Source organism: Rhinatrema bivittatum, chromosome 1 (genome assembly GCF_901001135.1).
Source record: "Rhinatrema bivittatum chromosome 1, aRhiBiv1.1, whole genome shotgun sequence".
NCBI classification, from domain to species: domain Eukaryota; kingdom Metazoa; phylum Chordata; class Amphibia; order Gymnophiona; family Rhinatrematidae; genus Rhinatrema; species Rhinatrema bivittatum.
In genome coordinates, this window is record NC_042615.1 from 809,878,619 (window position 1) to 809,893,201 (window position 14,583).

At 40.5% G+C, this 14,583-nt stretch overlaps 1 protein-coding gene across 1 annotated transcript in view; it reads left to right on the forward strand.

Annotated features, from left to right (window-relative positions):
• The window catches only part of DNAI1 (dynein axonemal intermediate chain 1), a 730,814-nt gene that overhangs the window by 244,672 nt on the left and 471,559 nt on the right, over window positions 1–14,583 (forward strand). The gene's annotated exons all lie outside the window — the stretch shown is intronic.

The window sequence follows — 14,583 nt, forward strand, 5'->3', positions numbered from 1 at the left end:
CAAATAAGCGTGGGAGTAGCTTGCTTGTTGTGGCGGTTACTACCCCTAACAAATTAAGCCTGATACTTCACTTTGATTGCATAGCCAGTGCAGCTCACTGCTTCAACGGCAGGGGGGAATGAAGAAATAGGATTTACATCCAGACAACATCTAAAAAGGCATTGATCTGAGCAGTATGAGTATACAAACATTGGGTAACTTGCTCGATACGATGGTTACTACCCTCAAACATTAAGCCTTATACTTCACTTTGATACAGCTCCAACACTGCTCTCTGCATCATTGGCGGGGGTGGAAGGAAATTAGAATCAAAAAGTTACCAATAAGGGCCCTGAACTCATTGGTCGGAGTAACAGATAAGTATGAGAAAATAAGTGTGAAAGCTTGCTGGGCAGACTGGATAGATCTATTGGTCTTCTTATGCCGTCATTTCTATGTTTCTATGTAATCTCTGATTGATTCTTGATGTGAAAATGTCTCTTATTCTTTTTTCTGGGACAAGAATCTATAAATCAAAGAATGTGCTTAGAAAAAAATATATTTACATTACAGACTTTTGTAATAAAGAAAGTTGCTGATTATATTGAAGTACCATGATGTACATTGTTGCAATAATGATAGCCATGTATAAAAATCTACCCTTATTATAATTACATTTCTAATATTCAATGACTTTAGAGCAGGCTTGCTTATTTAACTTCAAGCAAGCATGTCTAACATTGATGAAGGTTGAATGGAGATTACAGGGATTTATAAGTAAAGATTTTGTGGAAGACCTGGTCGCTGGTGTTTGTCTTCTACTGGGGCTATGGACATCTTTAACTGTAGCTGCACAGGTTATGATAGATATGGATATTTCATGCATAAATAGAAATTAAAATCTTCCATTGTGTGATTGTGGCTATGAGGGACAGATGATTGAATATTTAATAAGCCAATACTGAACTCATAAGTATGAAGGAGATATTAGAGATGTTAAGCTATTCCTGGATCAATCATTTAGCTTTGATATCTCAGTATAGAAATTATAGTTGCTGCTCTGTTGATACTTCAGCCATACACAGGAAGAAGTAGTCCCTGAGTCAGAGTTTAGGAAATAGAATCTTTCTCCAGAGGGGAACACTCAAGATAGATCTGTTTGCAACAGCTCAGAACAGGAAGGCACCGATATTCTGTACATATATCCTCTGATACCTTTGATGACAAAAACTATAGTAAAACGCGGAAGAGACTTGGGAACAATGATTCTTATAGGATACTCTTTGCTGAAACAGATCTGGTTTTCGAAACTTCAGAATTTATCAGTCAAGAAATCAGTCAAGTTGGATCCTTTTCAAACTCTGATAATGCTGGACTAGGGAACATTACTTCGACCCAATCTCTCACACACCACATGGCTTACATGTTTAAAAGGAAGTGTTATGTTTCTATAGTCTTTCCAAAAGAGTGTCTCAAGTACTTCTGCCTTCTAGGAAGTGTTATGTTTATGTATGATTTGTGAACCCTTGGGCTGAGATGAGCAGTGTCTCCGCCCATAGGAAGGAGCCCTGTGAACCTCACCATCAGCAGGCATATTCTCAGTGGCATAGGAAACAGCTAGAACAGGAGACTTTATTGTAATGGAAGGAAAAGTAATGTCCACAGAATAGCAGATGAAGTAATGCAGATCTAGGCAATGGATTACCCAGAGAGAATCACAGCTGAGAAGATCCGGTAGTGGCCCGCGGGGCGGGATACGCCAGGAATCCCCTCTGACGAGTGCAGGCAACTTCAGGAATACAGATCCGGTAGTGTCCCGCAGAGCAGGGTATGCCGAGGAAGTCTGTATTAGCAGATGTTAGAAGAGCTAGAAGAGATGCCGGAACCTGGAGATGGCTCCTGTAGCTGGATAGCTGATATTCTGTAAGGTAGGAAGGCTGAATGGCTTCTACTGAATGGAGGCGGTAGAGGCCCGAGGGTTCGGAGTATACCTCTTGGCATCCGCAATACAGTTCAGTAGTAGAAATCAGTAAGGTACTCACAGAAGATGTTTCCTGGAGAGAGAGAGACCTGAGAAGCAGGTCTCAAGCAGTCAGGCAGATAGGCCCTCTGAGGAGCGGATAGCCGAGAACGCAGGGGAGCCCCCGAGGAGTGGGTACTCAGCGTCCGATTGCCAACAACCAAATCAGGAACAGGAAGTCCTTGAGTGTGGAGAATAAAGCAAGAAGGACCTCCTTGCTAACTCAGAGAAGGCAAGGGCTGAGCGGGTTAAGTAGTCAAGCGGGTTTACGTCATCAGAATGGGAAGCCCCCGAGGTTCCTGCCATGACGTCTTCAAAGAAGGCCCTTGTGCGCACGTGCGCGCCTAGGTAATCCCAGGACCAAGATGGCGGTCGGCAGCACCCATGCTGCGCTGAGAACACCATTCTTCCCAGACTTGATGGAGAAGGGAAAAAAGAGGTGAGCAAGAGAGGTCGCAGCCATCTAAGACCGAGAGGCGTAACAGGAAGGACTCAACCAGAAACTAATGGAGGAGGTTTGCTGTATGCTGTGATGGCAAGTCGTTAGACCCCTTTTCCTGCTCCATGCAATAACTGCTCAACTACTTTCTACTTGTTACAAAACCAATTGGTCTCAAAACCATCTCTGTTACCACCATTTTGTAGAAGGAAATCCAATTTCTGTAAAGCTCTTAGTTGTCAAATGTATGTGGCACTTGCTTCATTTGAAGCCTCCCATAAATTCAAATTCAGTGTCATGGAATCTCTGCATGGCTTTAATACAGTTTATGAAAGTCCCCTTTGAACCTCTGGCCTCTTGTGAGCTAAAATACCTGACCTGGAAAGTTGCTTTTGGTGGCATTCAGCCCACAGAGTCAGTGAGTTCCATGCATTATTAACTTTTTCTTACTAAACATAGAAACAGAGAATTGATGGCAGAAAAAGACCAGATGGTCCATCGAGTCTGCTCTGCAATCTTGTTTTGAATTTGAATCACAGACTGGGCCCTTTCATTGTCACTAGGGGTTAATTGTAACTGTTGACCCTATGCCTCTTAACTTTAGCTCCTTAGTGGGTTCACAGGGCCTATCGCCTTCACTAGTTGATGTCTTAACCTGTATTCTTCTTCACAAATTTTCATTTACTTCCTCCCTCTAAGAACATAAGAACATGCCTTACTGGGTCAGACCAAGGGTCCATGAAGCCCAGCATCCTGTTTCCAACAGTGGCCATCTTGGATTTATTTCCCTAGGGATCCACATAGTCTATTCCATGCCCTTTTAAAGTCCTCTATTGTCTTCTTTCTAACCATCTCCTCTGGAAGGGCGTTCCAAGCATCCACCACCTTCTCTGTGAAGAAGAACTTCCTGATATTCAATTTGAGTTTGCCTCCCTGGAGTTTCATATCATGACCCTTAGTTCTCTTTGTATCTTTCAAGTAGAAGAGGTTTGTTTTTAGTTGTGAATCATTTATACCTTTTATGTATCTGAAGGTCTGAATCATGTCCCCTCTGCGTCTCCTCTCTTCCAAGGTGTACATATTTAGGGACCTCAATCTACCTTCATAGGTCCAGTCTTTAGCCTTTAGGAATCCACAGCATGGGATAAATACTGTGGATTCCCTTTTACGCTCTGAATTATTTTAAAAGAAGCAAAACTAGGCCTAGAGTCTAGGCTTAGTTTTGCTTCTTTTAAAATAATTCACCAAACAGCAGACACCACCATAATACAGATTTGCTACTGTTTGTTCACTCTTTTTACGTGCAGCGTGACAGCCCATCTCATGAACATAAAAGTTTAAAGAAAACAAACAGTTTCAGCTACTGGTTTACTTTAAAACAAAATATGGCTAAACTACCTCATGTATTCAACACAAAACTCACATCCACCTAGTCATGAGGAAAAACATACTCAAAAAATGTGGGAATCGGTATCAGAATAAAAGTGCTCTTCTCAATACAATCTCCAGGCTCTTGCCCGCAATGGGCAACAACCAGCATCATAAACGAGCACTAGGTTCATGTCATTTATTTCTTCCTGAACCTAACTATATTATATTTATAACAATTTTATTGAAATCACGTATCTTTTCTTTTGCGAATGCTCTATTTATTTTCCAGCCCGCTTCACACACCCGATATTGCCAATGTTTCAGCATTCATTTATGCCTTCTTTAGGGGAATGAACATTATCTACAAAAGAGAACACATCAAACCCCTTTTTTTTTCTCTATAATTTTAAGCAAACTATTACTATGGCACATACCCTCTTTCACTGCCAAACCTGGCTCCACGTCGCAGCTCCAAAATGGCGACAAACGCTCATCAAGTCAAAACCAGAAGTACATTTTTAAAGGGAACTGCCTGCCTTTAATCCTACCAATCGGATGGACCAGATTTCAACTACATAAATACAAGAGCCTGGAGACTGTACTGAAAAGAGCACTTTTATTCTGATACTGATTCCCATATTTTTTAAGTATGTTTTTCCTCATGACTGGTTTAATTTAGCCAGCAGCTTTCTCTACCAGTCCTGGAACCTCTCCGGCTAGGTTCTTCTAGTAGGATTCCTGGCTTTCCTTAGTCAGACTTGCTTCTCTGTGGCTTAGATCTGTAGTCAGATTGGCCCTGGCTCCTTCGACTCTTTGCTCTTCTGGACTCCTAGGCCTCTGTTTCTCTGCTTCCGGGCTGTCACACTTCTTGTTTCCTCCCAATCTGTTTTCAATTTAAGAAACAGAGTTCACCCAGTGAGTCAGCAATTTACTGTTTAACATGGATCAGTCTAATTTCTTTTGAGGGTTTTAAGATGAGGGCATCTTCCTCTACCCCTTTGTCAATTATGTACTTCCATCCCCTCCCCTCACCCCCAGCATCACATTCCATCAGGGAGTGCTTGCCTCTTACTTAAAAAAGAAAAAAAATCCTCTCTTTTTAAGACTTGCTTCCATGGGAATTCACAGAAAGGCTTTGTAAACTGTCAACTTCAGACCATGAAAGAATTGCCATGCTGGGTCAGACCAAGGTACATTGAGGCCAGCATCCTGTCTCCGACTGTGGCCAATCCTTATCACAAATGCCTAAAAGTTTTCCTAAAGTAGATCTGATTCCTGTTACTCACTCCCAGAGATTGCAATAGCTATCAGTCTACCTGGCTAATAATGTGTTTTGGACTTTTCTCTCAGGAACTTGTCCAAACCTCTTTTAAACCCTGCTATGCCTGTCACCTTGATCACGCCCTCTGGCAACAGATTCCACAGCTTGATAATGTACTGAGTGAAAAAGTACTTTCTACCGTTTGTTTTGAATCTGATGATTGTTCGTTTCATGGTGTGTCCCCTTGTTTTAGTATTATTTGGAAGGGTAAATAACTGTCCTTTTCTATACCCATTCCTCCTCACTCGTGATTTTATAAATTTCTATTATGTTCCCTCTCAGATGTTTCTTTTCCAAGCTGAAGCACTCTAGCCTGCATAGTCCCTCATCATAGGAGAGATATTCCATATTTGTTTAGCATATTTGTTGTCCTCCTCTGTACCTTTTCTAGTTCCACAATGTTTTTCTTGAGATGCGGTGAGCAGAACTTCACATAGTACTCAAAATGTGGTCAGACCATGATTTGATACAGAGGCAATATGATATTTTCTGTTATATTCTTTATTCCTTTTTGGATTATTCCTAATATTCTATTTGTTTTTTTTGACTGCCACTGTGCACTGAGCCAAGGATTTCAATGTATTGTCCACAAGGACTTCAAGGTCCTTTGCCTGGGTAGTGACTCCCAATACAGAACCCAGTATCGTGGACCTTAAGTTGTGATTATTTTTCCTTATATGCAACACTTTGCACTTTTCCACATTCAATTTTATCTATTATTCATTTGCCGTCTTATGAAGTCCTTCTACAGTTCTATGCAATCTGCCGCTGTTTTATCAGATTTGAACAATTTTGTGTCATCTGGAAATTTGATCACCTCACTTGTTATTCCCTTTTCCAGATCATTTATGAATGTGTTAAACAGCACAGGTACCAGAACTGATCCCTTCGATACTCCACTAACTGCCGTTCTTTATTTGGAAAACTAAGCGTTTAGTCCTACCCTCTCTTTCTGGCCTTTTCACCAGTTTCCAATCCACAATAGAACACTGTCTGCTATCCCATGACTATAATTTCTTGAGGAGTCTCTCATGGGAGACCTTGTCAAATGCCTACTGAAAATCTAAACACACAATTTATTTATTTATTTGCATGATTTTATATACTGCCTTTCCAAAAGCGATCAGGGCTGTTTATTTATTTCACTATATCAACCAGCTCACTTTTATCTACATGTTTATTTACATATCAAAATAATCTAAAAGATTGGTAAGACAAGACTTCCCTTCTAAAACCATTTTGACTCTTTCCCATTAAGCCATGTCTGTCTATATGGTCAGTGATTTTGTTTTTAAGAATTGCTTCTACCATTTTTCCTTGCATTGATGATAGACTCACCGATCTATAGTTTTCTGGATCACCCTTGGAGCCCTTTTTAAAACTTGGTGTCAATTTGTGCACTGGCATTTACACTCACGAATGGACTCTGACTCTTCCAAGTTAAAGCACCTATTAAGCTTTTAACCGTACACTCTATGGTAACACTTTATATTTTTCCTGTCTTATCTTCCTTCCAGCTTGTCGCAAGCTTCCAAGTTCTCTTTCCTTGTTGATTGTAACTTTAACTTATTCCTACCTATTGTTTAGCTCTCGTTTACTTGAATTGTTACTCCAGTTATTCCCTTGTTAAATGTAAACCGATCCAATATGGTTATTACTATGAAGGTCGGTATAAAAAACTGTTAAATAAATAAAATAAATAAATATTGGCTTTCCAGTCTTTAGGAATTGTGGCTGTTTTAAATTATAGGTTACAGCTTACCAGGTTAACAGTTTCATGTTTTAATTCTTTTAGAACTCTGGGGTGGATGCCATCCAGTCCTAGTGATTTGCTACTCTTTAGTTTTTCAATCTAATCTATTACATTTGCCGTTGTCACATATATGTGTTGTAGTTGCTCATAATCTCCATCATTAAAAATGCTTTTGGTGGCATTCAGCCCGCAGAGTCAGTGATTTCCATGCTTTAGTAACTTTTCCTTACTAAACATAAAAACATAGAATTGACGGCACAAAAAGACCAGATGGTCCATTGAGTCTGCCCCGCAATCTTCCTAACATTCTCCTCCATAAAAACTGAGGCAAAGAATTCATTCATTTTTTCTGCTATTTCTTTTTCATCCCTGAGCACCCCTTTTGCAAATGTTAAGCACCATGTCATTTGTTATTGATGCTGATGTCCAGGGATACAAGAACACTTAGATTTTTGTATAAAGCATAATTTTTTTTATTGAACAATATAAGTATTCTTGGGCGATGCTGATACCATGTCTCTGACAAACAGACCACCAGCATCTCATTGTATACAGGAAGTTATCCTTCTTTTATAGATAACATACAATGTTGCAGAAGATTCTAGTGTGCGTGACTGCCTTATTTATTTATTTATTTATTTATTTTGTATACCGACATTCGATCGAGATATCACATCGGTTTCCAGATAACTAAAGGAATAGGGTGGTAACAGCCCTATTTTACATTATAACATGGTATTAAATAGATATAAGAATATTTTACATTATAACATGGTAATAAATATAACAAGAATATTTTACATTATAACATGGTAATAAATATAACAAGTTGTAACAGAACTAACAGGAGTACATGGAACATTAGACTATAGTATATAACATATGTACATAAATGGCTTGTTGATGAGGATAAATTATGGTAAGGAGAGCAGGGAGTGTAGAGGGGGGAGGGGAGAGGAAGGGATGTGTGGGAGGAAGGTAGTGATAGGGAGGGAAAGGGTGGTGGGAGATGCTTGTGTAGGGAGGGAAAGGTGTGGGGCGAGATGCTTGTGGAGGGGGCATGGAGTGGATGGTGCGATTGGGCGGGTTATGTGTCGGGTGGGAAAGCTTTTAAAAATAGCCATGTTTTGAGGTGTTTTTTGAAGACTTGCAGTGAAGGTTCGTTTCTGAGACAGGTGGGGAGGGTGTTCCATAAGGTGGGGCCCGCTATTGTTATGGCTCGTTTGCGGGGTGACGTTGAGGTGTGCAGCTTTGAGATTGGGGACGGCTAGGAGTCCAGTGTTGGTGGATCTGAGAGTTCTTTGAGTGGGGTAAGGTTGTATTCCGTTGTTTAGCCAGTCCATTTTGTTGTTGTTTATTTTTTTGTGCATGAGGGTGAGGGTTTTATACTGGATTCTTTGTGTAATGGGTAGCCAGTGGAGTTCTTTGAGCGTGGGTGTGATGTGAGGGGATTTTTTGTTGTTAGAGATGATTCTGGCGGCAGCGTTCTGTAGAACTTGGAGGGGTTTGATGTGTATTTCTGGTAGTCCGAGGAGGAGGGAGTTGCAGTAGTCGAGTCTTGACAAGATAATTGATTGGAGGACTGTTCTGAAATCGTGCTCTTGGAGAAGGGGTTTGAGTTTTTTTAGTGTCTGCAGTTTGAAGAATCCATCTTTGATTGTATTGGAGATGTGTCGTTTAAAGTTGAGTTGGCTGTCAATTGTTATGCCTAGGTTTCTTGTGGACGGCGTGAGTGAGGTTTGTGAGATTTGTGGCACTCCCGGGTTGATTGAGTTTCCTGGGTGGTCAGAGGGGGTGCACATGAGTGGATAGGAGGGATGGTCATCGTGGATGTGAATGATTTCTGTTTTGGCTTGGTTGAGACATAGTGATAATTGAGATAGTAAATGGGATAAGTTTGAGCTGAGTTTGTTCCATTTTTCCATAGTGAGTTGAATGGAGTTGTTTATGGGGAGTAATATTTGTATGTCGTCTGCATAGACAAAGTAGGTGAGGTTTGCCTCTGATAGGTATTTGCATAGTGGGATGAGATATATGTTGAAGAGGGTTGATGATAGGGAAGAACCTTGTGGGACTCCATGAGTGAGGGGCACTTGTGAGGATTCAGATGAGTTCATCTTGACGATGTAAGATCTGTTTGAGAGGTAGGATTTGAACCACTTGATTGTGGTGTCTTGGAGACCAATTTCTTTAAGTCTGGTGAGGAGTGTTCTGTGATTGATGGTGTCGAAGGCGGCTGATATATCAAGAAGTATCAGGAGGAACGATTTGCCTTTGTCGCGGCCTTTGAGGATGGTATCGGTGAGGGAGAGGAGGAGGGTTTCAGTGCTGAAGAGTTTTCTGAAACCATGTTGTGCAGGCTGAAGAACATTAAAGGTTTCAAGGTGGTCTGTGAGTTGATTGTTGACTGTTTTTTCGATGATTTTTGCTAGGAATGGGAGGTTGGAGACTGGTCTGTAGTTTGCTGGGTCGGATTTGTCGAGTTGAGGCTTTTTGATGATTGGTTTGATGATGGCGTTTTTGAGTTTTTCTGGGAAGATTCCTTGTTCTAGGGATAGGTTGATGATGTAGGTTATTGGTTTGACAATAATCTCTCTGATGAGTTTTAGGGTTTTGATGGGGATGGGGTCTAAGGAGTGGGATGCAGGGTTGGTTTTTCTGATGATAGGTTCAATTTCTGTGGTAGCAACGGGAGTGAATTGTGACCATGAGTGGATAGGAGGGGGGGTGTCAATTAAGTCATTGTGGGTTTGCGGAATCTTGGCAATGATGTTGTTGACTTTATCCTTGAAGAATTGTGCTAGTTTTTCACTGGAGATGTTGCTGGAGTTTGGCGTATTGTCATTTTGGATGGGGTTGGTAAGGTCTTTGACATAGGCGAAGAGGGTCCTTGGGTTAAATTGGTAAGAATAATTTACATTGGTTGTCATGTCAACCGCATGATGTGACTATTCCTGAACTGCCCTGATTAGTTTTACCAGGTGGGGCCCATTTACCATCACTCCTTGGATAGTCTTTTGTTCTGTTAGAATCTTGTTGGTCAAGGTAATTAACACATCTGTGGCTGTGTTTATAGAAACCCCTGAGAAAGAGTGCCTCTTAGCCTGAAGTTTCCAACCATTGCCTTTTCTTTTTATGACCCTATAATTAGACATCATAGGTGGCGCCAGCTTCAACTGCCTGTCCAGATGAATTCTGCAAGTCATTCTCAGCAAGTCACTTTGAGGTCACATAGGCTAAGAGAGCAGAGGATTCTGGGGCTTTCTTTCTCCATGTTGGTTGTATGATCAGGCATACTTCTCACCCCTCATTCATCTAGCGGCCCAACTGACTCCCTTACAGACTTTTTGCTTTGAATATACTTGAAAACGTTTTAACTATTATTTATTTATTACTTTTTACAATACATCTAAAAGAATAAAAATTCTTATATAGAAAACAATTATTCAAATATATAAAATATAAAGAAAATTATCATCAAACATTAGTCCACTATATAGAGGAGAGGGGGGAGTACAATAGACATTATTAAATAGAAAAAAGAAAACAGCCAATCTTGGCACCTAAGCACAGCTAGGGAACACTTAGCAGTCATGGGGAGGTGGATGAAATCATTGAGGAAGTAAAGGTTTGCCTCTGAGTTATAAAATTAGTCAACTCTCAGGGATCAAAAAATATGTACTTGACCCCTTGCAATTTGACTACACATTTACAAGGAAAATTTACACAAGTGCCCCAAGTTGTAATACCCCAGGTTTTAGAAGCAAAAACCTCTTCCTCCTAAGCTGGGTAGCTTTCGCAACATCTGCAAAAATATTGACTTGGAAATTCAAGAAGGAATATAATCAATTCCAGAAGAAGTATTTCAACACTAAATCTTGATCTGAGTCCAGTACAAATGTAGCAACCATAATAGAGGAAAACATGTCTTTAAAAGCAGAATGCCCCAAATAATCAGTTAGATTAAGGACATCTAAAGAGGTCAGCTTGAGGAAAATAATAGGCTTTTCCAATAGGAACTAAAATGTTCTCTGGAATTTCCTAAACCTCCATGAAATATCTTCTAGAAAAATGTATGTCTTCTGTTTTTTGACCTAGCCACATTTTCCAATGACTCCATTTTATATTGTATAGCCATAGGACCCTTAGATAAGGTCCCAACATTTTCTTGCAAAAAAGAGATCATAGGTTGAAACTCCTGAAGCTGTACTGATAATTTATAGCTAGATTGGTCATTCTGCTATATTTATAGCAGAATGATAAGCTGCGGTAAAAAAAGGGGCAGGGGGAGAAGTTGTGCAGCCGGCTGCATCGTGGCATTGTGTTTTCATCCACTGCGGTTGCGAACTGGTCGCGTACTTTTGCACCCATAGCACAACGGGAAAAAGTGATGTTATTTCCCATGGCTCTGCCGACAGTAATGTGGAAAATATTATCGCCCACAGTGCTACCGGACCATAACACTGCCCAAACTCCTCCCCTTCCCCTCATTTCAATAATACCGTCGCAATGTGGCCATTATCACGTGCGGTAGGGCATTATTGCACGCGATAAGGCCACATAGCATTTTGATAAATCACCCTGGTAGTTAGATCCCTTTGAGAACTTTGTAGGGAGGCAGAGAAAATTTGCTGAGAATCAACATAATGGCTTGGTTGAGAAGAAAGGTCTACAATTGCTTCCCAGATAGTATCCAGCATTATAACTGCAGGTTCAGAATGAATAAACTCTTCTTTCCCCTTAGAAAATACCTGGGGTGCCAGTGAGGGTTTCATCATGGCCATAGCAGCAGAAGTAGAAGTAGCACCATCTTGCCTTGTTCCACCCTCTCCTTCTCTTCCTCCTTCCCCCCACCACAGACAGGATCAAAGAAACTAAAACACCCAGAATAGATCTCTCATTGCCTTCTAGTCTTGGTTTCAATGCAGTGAGTTGGTTTTGACTCTCCAGGCATAACGTCTGACTGATGCTTCTGTAGCTCTGCATTTAATGCACTGATCTCTTGAGCTAGTTGTGTAACTTCATTCTCTACTTGAGGCAACTTTCCTGCAATCTTCTGTAATTCTCCATAACATGGCTTGCCCTTTCTTCTCACTTTACTTCAAATTCTCTCATCTGTTCTAGCAATACCCTTTCTTCTTCATTCCACTCATTTCAAGCCTGTAGGCCTTTATGAAACTGGATCTTCATAGCCTGCATGTCCTCTTCCAGGCATAGCTTGATATCCTCTGTGGCATGGAGTTCTGCCTCCAACCTCTCCATTTGAGACCTCATCTCTTGAATGTAGGCTTCTTGATTCTTGGCATCTTCTGTAATTGTCTTCTTCAACTCAGTCACTTCCTGTTCATACTTTGTCTGTGGCTTCTGCTTGACCGCAGTGGTGTCCAAAGTACCTTTTAGTTCTTTTCACTGCCTCTAACCCCTTTGCTAAGTGGTCAGTCCCTTTATGAGGTCTGCCAAGCCCATTTACTCTCCTGAAGTTTAGCTTGGGACTCTTGAACACTTACTTCAGCTTTCTTCCATTCCTCAGTCACTTCTTTCCACTTCACCTCAAGAGTCGAGATTTCTCTGATGGTCTTCCTGTAACCCACTCCAGAGTTGTACATCTTCTTCACAGATTGCCCTGAGGTTGTTAAGAAAGTCTGGCAATAACCAATTTAACTGCTCCCATAGTTCCGTCTCATATTTCAACCGGTTCAGAGCTTCTTTTAACTGCAGTTCTACCTCTATCTTTACTCAGACAGTTTTGCTAGTTGTTAGGCAAGAGTCTCCCTTTCATTTTATTTATTTATTTTATGTACTGTTTGATTTATATTCTGCTTTTCAGGCAATGCAAAGTGGATTACATTCAGTACTGTAGGTATTTCCCTGTCAATAAATCACCATCAAAATGGGCTCTCCAGTGTTAAATCATCACCAACAAAAAAAATCAAAAGCATACTGGGCACAACTTTTGACTTTCCATTATGCCTTTTATATTTTTCTTTTCGCTATTAATTATGCAAGCAATAAATACTGTGCCATAAAAGCTCTCCAATACCAATGTAACCTTTGCATAACACATTCTATGCCAAAAGATCTTTTCATTAATTAAAAGGAAAAACCTCAGACAGCAACTGCAGAGTATCAAGACTTTTACAGTACTTTACCATGAGCTTCTTTATGAGTTGCCATTACGGGAATAAAAACCCTTTCAATAGTTTTTGGCAAAATGTTCCAAAATTGTGAAATGTGCAAAACTGTGCAAAACTTTTTAAAAATTTCTTTAAAATAATTTTTTCAACAAACATTTGTAATCCCATCTTATTTTCAAAAACGTACATCGGTATTCTTTTTACTCCAAAAAAACATTTACAATGTAATGATGCCATTCAATTCCAAACAGCATTAATTATACTTAACTTGCAAAAAATGCTAACCCTGATATGAGCATGTTTTGCTGCACTATCTCAAGGCTGATTTACAAACAACATTTCTCAGCAATTTTCATCTGCTTAAGCCTGAACGGCCATCTTCAATCTAAAAGGAAAAGAGCATCAGATTTAAAAGTCTCTTGGATTGTAAGACTGTCCAATCAGAGGGCTAGATTACATGTTGCAGGAACTCGGAACTAACCCATCGCTATTTTTTGAACCAGTTAAGATCTTCATAACCAGGAATAATTCTGAAAGGTTTATACTGCACATTGACTTTGTCTCCATATATAGATAGTTGTATCAACTATGCTGCTTTTGGTGTTGCAGAGGGATGTTTTTACCATCTGCACTCACTGCTCCTAAGTTTTTTTAGGTCTTTTAAGACCAGCATATGCTATGGGACATACCTCCGACACTTTATGTAAATGGTCTTAACTGGTGGCATTTCATCTGAGATGGTAGTAAGCATATTATGCCAGGAGGAAACAGCCTGCTCAACATTGTGTGCTGTAAACGTAGCAATATTAGGTTCAAGTAGCTTCCTAAATTGATTAATATTAAAATAACCTATCTTCCTGATGTAATGAGTCTCATCAGTGTTTTGAACCAACTGGGGTTTCAATTTATAGTTACATGAGATAAGAACGTGGTTGGATCAAAGTATCTTTGGTGATTGAAGATGATGCAGAGATTGTGCTAATAGCTCAGAGTTCATGAAAAAAGATCTAAAATATGGCCTTGCTTTTAAATTGTAAAATTAACAAATTACTCCCAGCCTAGTCCAGCCATGGTATCCAGAAAGATCTCAATGGCTGATGGTAACGGGTCTCTGTCTATTACTAAATTAAAATCACCAGGCACTATGGTTGATATATTGTTTAATAATAATGTATGAGGATCTGTCAGGGAACTTGGCTCTCCAGAGAGGAGACAACGAGGAGGAACAACCTCTCCTCTTATTAGCCCATCCTAGTTATTGAATCATCCCTCCCCTGGTTAATGGGCTTTCTTGTCAAAACCAATTAAGTAGGGAAGACCTCTTGAGGCAACCTCCTCATGACCATTGTCCCCAATAATGGGCGAATTTTCAAAGCCCAGTGCACGTAAATACTGGGAGATACGTGTGTGGCTGGGCTTTGCGCACGCCGGGCACATTTTAGAAATAGCCCGGCCACGCGCATTTCTCCCAGTATGGGCAGAATTGCCGAGCCATTGAAAAGAGGTGGGCCAGAGGTGGGGTCTGGGTGGGCCGGGAATGTGGCGGGGGCCGGCCGGGACAGCACA